The sequence below is a fragment of the Triticum aestivum genome, chromosome 2B (assembly GCF_018294505.1).
Source record: "Triticum aestivum cultivar Chinese Spring chromosome 2B, IWGSC CS RefSeq v2.1, whole genome shotgun sequence".
In the NCBI taxonomy this organism is placed as follows: domain Eukaryota; kingdom Viridiplantae; phylum Streptophyta; class Magnoliopsida; order Poales; family Poaceae; genus Triticum; species Triticum aestivum.
Window position 1 is genome coordinate 287,634,012 of NC_057798.1, and position 5,160 is coordinate 287,639,171.

Genomic DNA, 5,160 nt, shown 5'->3' on the forward strand with positions numbered 1-5,160 from the left:
GATCCGGATGGATGAGCGAGGCTCTATCTCACAAATGAGCTAAATCAATGCTACCGTAGCTAGGAGGAGGGAGAGGTCGTTTTATAGTCTTAGTGCAAAAGAGGGGCGAAGTGGAGGGGTACATGGGCTTCGGCCCGAAACTGGACGCAGCCAGGGTCCGGATGTCCGTGAGACACCGATCGTCCGGGGGCTCACGGGGGTCCGAATGTCCGTAGTTCTTCGGATTTCCATAAATTAGCTTCTGTTGCCGTGGGTTCGGTCGTCCGGGGGTGCTCGGTCGTCCGGGGCCTGGAGTGTGTCAGACGTCCGGTCCTGGTCGCACGTCCGGCCGTTGTAGCGTGTGTTGGCCTGTTTTCCTTGGGCTGGCATGACTTTCAGGGGCCGGATGTCCGAGATGGGCCGTTCGTCCGGTGGTTGTTGCTTCGGGCAGCTTCTTATCTTGGTCCTTGTACTTGGAGTCCTTGCTAGCTCTTATGTTGGATGTGGTGGCTCCGTGGCTTTCCTCTAAGTACCTGATCATGCATTGCGCACACGTTGGAGGTAGTAGCCATGTCTCACATGTAGAAAGTGAAGGTTCGGAGAGAAGCGAGTTCACCTTGTGTCCAATTGCGTATAGTTAAGGTCTCGTCATATGTCCTCTTGGGGTTTGGAGAGTAGTTGGAGTGTACATGGGGATGAACGTGGGATGCTCCGCATTAGTAATGTTTGTACTTGCATCAACATATCAATGAAAAAGATTAACTTTTGCCGGGAACTCATGCACGTATAAGCTCGTGTAGATGCGAAATGCCCCTTTAATGAAAATAAATGAGTCTCCCTAGCAAGCTACCTTGCCGGCGCCCTCTGTTCCTGCCGGAGAATCACATTAGTTGGGTTAGAGATACAGGGTCCAGCCCCTCTGCCAAACTCTTTTTATCCAGGGTTACTGCAACTACCCCGACCGAAGCAGCGTTTGAGTCGGGGATGGGAGCACCCAAGTCTGAACAAGTGGCGAGGTTTTCTAATGTGCAAGTCACAAGTTACGAACATGAATGGGCAGGAGGTGAACTTTATCTGGTTGGGTTGTCGGTGGAGATGCCGTGCCGAGCAGTCTTCTCAATTTCTTGCCGGGGCGTTGTTACTATGGTTGAAAGGAGAAGAGAACGGGGGCACGGAGCCTTGGTGGTTTCCCAGCACCTGTTAGAATCTAAGGTAGCACAAAATCCTGGGCAAGCATGCATGCATGCGTATATACATATATAAACATGGAAACTAGCAGGAAACTGTATATACTAAACGCTATCTGGCTGCGCACAGGATTTGCACCTGGCACTGCACATAGGGTTACAAGCCTAGTTGGAAAGGTTAGTACAAAAGGGGGGGGGGGGGGGTTGCCGGAGCTCCCCGCAACCACGCCCTATGGGTAAAACTTGCGAAGATGTTCGATATTCCAGGAGTTGCTCACCGGAATGCCATCTTCGGTCTCCAGGCGGACTGCGCCAGGCCTGGTGACTTGCATTACCCGATAGGGGCCCTCACACTTTGGCGTCAAATTGTTTGAATTCTTGGCGGACTGAACGTGCCGAAGAACAAGGTATCCTTCCTCAAGGCTTCCGGCATGAACCTTGAGGCTATAATAGCGGCGCAAGGCTTGCTGGTAGCGAGCGGCTCGCACAGCAGCTCGAAGACGATCTTCCTCAAGGAGCGTCGCATCATCTTGGTGCAACTCCTCTTGCACAAGCTCATCATAAGCGAGCACTCGAGGTGACCCGTATATGAATTCCATGGGGAGAACTGCTTCTGCCCTGTATACTAGGGCAAAGTGTGTCTGGCTGGTAGCTCGATTTGGTGTCGTTCTGATTGACCAAAGAACCGTCGGCAACTCATCAATCCAGCATCTTCCACACCTGCACAGTTTGTCAAAAGTTCTTGTTTCGAGGCCTCGCAACACTACAACATTTTCCCTTTCGGCCTGACCACTGCTTCTTAGTTGAGCAACAGAAGCAAAGAAAACTTTGCTGCCAAGGTCTTAGATATATTCCACAAAGGTGCAGTTCATGAACTGTGTGCCGTTGTCGGTGATGACTCTGTTAGGCACACCAAAACGGCAAACGAGTCCTTTGAATAACTTGACGGCCGACTGTGATGTCACCTTTCTCATTGGCTCCACTTCTGTCCACTTTGTGAACTTGTCAATTGTTACGTACAAGTACTCAAAGAGCCCGACAACACGGGGAAAGGGGCCCAGTATGTCGAGCCCCCAGACCGAAAATGGTCTGGAGAGAGGGATTGTTTGAAGGGATTGAGCTGGTTGATGAACCTTCTTTGAATGAAAATGGCACGCTTCACACTTGGTTACTAGTGTCGTTGCATCCTGGAGGGCAGTGGGCCAAAAGAAACCTTGCCAGAATGCTTTGCCGGCAAGGGCTCTTGACCCTATGTGGGAGCCACATATGCCTCTATGTATCTCTGCAAACAGATCCAGTTTGTACTCCCGAGGGATACACTTCAATTTCACACCGTTCGGCCTCCTTCTATAAAGGACATCTTCCACAAACTAGTACATGCTAGACCGACGGGCTACTTTCTCTGGTTCTTCCTGCTCCTCGGGGAGCTCCACTGTTTGAAAGAAATAGACAGTATGATGTGCCCATGCTGTCTCTACGGTAAGGACCAAGCATGTCTTCTGCAGTGGGGGCAGCTGTCTCTACGGCAAGTGCTGGGGACTCTGCCGGAGGATGCTGCTCCCCGGCAAGCTTGGGGTACCCGGCAACTTCCTTGTCGGCGGCTCCTGGGAGCTCTGCGGGAAAGTATTTGTCGGGGCCTGCCTTCCTTCGCTTGTTCTTCTCGGGTGATGGTTCAACAGATGGCTGAGATAATTGAAGCACAAAGGTACCTGGTTCGACAAGTAGCTTAAGGGTAGCGTGCTTTGACAAGTCATCGGCAATGTTGTTCTCCTCTCGAGGAACATGCTCTGTTTGCATACCGTCAAAGCGCTCTTACAACTTCCACACTTCATCCACATAATCCTCCAACAGCTGGCTCTGATAATCCTTGTTGACTTGCTTGACGACAAGTTGAATCTCCTATGACAATAAGCTTCCTGATTCCGAGGTCCGCCGCGATCCTGTGACCGGCAAGCAGCCCCTCGTATTATGTGGTGTTGTTTGTCGACCTCTCCCAGGGAGAGTGCATATGGACCACATACTTTAGGCGTTCTCCAGTGGGCGTGACGAGCAGCACACCGACACCAGCACCTTGTAACGAGAAAGCCCCATCGAAGTACATAATCCAATGACTACTTGCCTCTTTGCCGGGAAGGGTGGTCTCCTGAACTTCTTCGTTGGGCATGCATGTCCATTCTCCTAGGAACTCTGCCAAAGCCCTGCTCTTGATTATCAAAGTACTTTCGAATCTGAGTCCGAAGGTCGACAACTCCAATGCCCACTCCACAATCCTCCCAGTTGCATCAGGATTATGCAAGATTCATTGCAACGGGAGGCGAGTGACGACGGTGATCTCATGTGCTTGAAAGTAGTGGCGTAGCTTTCTCGAGGCCATAAGAAGGCCGAAAAGCAACTTCTGCATGCCAGAATACCTTGACCTAGCTCCCTGCAAGATGGATCTAACAAAGTAGATTGGGTGTCTCACAACCTTCTTCTTCCGCTTTACATCACTCATTTGTGCAGATTCTGTCTTGTCAGGACCGGGCTCTGCCGGGGATTCTGTCTTGCCGATATTGGGTCCTGCCGGCCCTGTTTCCTCACCTGATAGCCCTGCCTCCGCAGTCGCCTCTTCCTCATCTTCTCTCTCCGCCACTAGCGCAGCACTGACCACTTGATTTTTTGCTGCCAAGTACAGCAGTAACGGCTCTTGTAGTTTGGGCGCGACTAGTATTGGCGTAGACGAGAGGTACCTCTTTAAATCTTCCATCACTACCTTTGCCTCTGGAGTCCATTTCATTGGACCCTCCTTTTTCAAAATTTTGAAAAAGGGGAGGGCGCTCATCAGACTTAGAGATAAACCTACTTTGGGTGGCAAAGCGGCCGGCAAGCCTACAGACGTCCTTGACTCGTCGGGGCGCCTCAATCTGCTCAATGGCTTTGATCTTGTCGGGATTCGCTTTGATTCCACGTTGAGACACAAAGAACCCAAGAAGTTTGTCGGACGGGATGCCGAACACACACTTCTCTGGGTTGAGCTTGAGGTTGATCTTGCGCAAATTTGCAAAGGTTTCTTCCAGCTCCTGCACGAGCGTGGCCTTGTCTTTTGTTTTGACCACTATATCATCCATGTAGGCTTCCATATTTCTATGGAGCTGGGGCTCAAAACCGATTTGGACTGCTTGGGCGAATGTTGAACCAACGCTTTTCAACCCAAAAGGCATCCGTACAAAACAGTGCATACCACATGGGGTGATGAACAAGGTCTTCTATTCATCTTCTTTTGTCATGAAGATCTGATGATATCCTGAGTAAGCATCACGGAATGACAACAGGTTGCACCTAGCAGTGGAGTCCACTACCTGGTCAATACGTGGCAATGGGAAAGGATCCTTTGGACAACTTTAATGATATAAATATAGTTGATACATAGCCTCCAGTTCCCATTCGCCTTACGTACTACTACTGGATTGGCCAACCATGCCGGGTGGAGTACTCCCTTGACCAAACCTGCCGCCTCCAACTTCCGGATCTCCTCGATGATAAACTCTTGTCGCTCCAAAGCTTGCTTTCTGACCTTCTGCTTGACGGGCCGTGAATGGGGGCAGACAGCAAGATGGTGCTCAATCACCTCGCTGGGAATGCCGGGGATGTCGGATGCTTTCCACGCAAACACGTCGACATTTTCCTGTAGGAAGGCGACGAGCGCACTTTCCTATTTGCTGTCAAGGGTGGAGCTTATGGTAAAATCTCCACCTGTGCCGTCCTCCTTGACAGACACCTTCTTGGTTTCTGGCGGGACCGCCCTGGACTTCTTGCTCTTGCCAGTAGAGCTCTCTGGCACGTCCTCAGTGGGAACACAACACTCTGAAGAGGTGCGTCTGCCGGAGTGAGTGCAGAAACCCTTGCCGGAGCAAGGAGTCTTGCCGGTGGCCAAGACCTTGCTGGTCTTCTTCTCGGTGGTGGGAGCAGGTGCCTTGGCGGCAGACGCTGCAACCATGTAGCGACCCGACCCGAA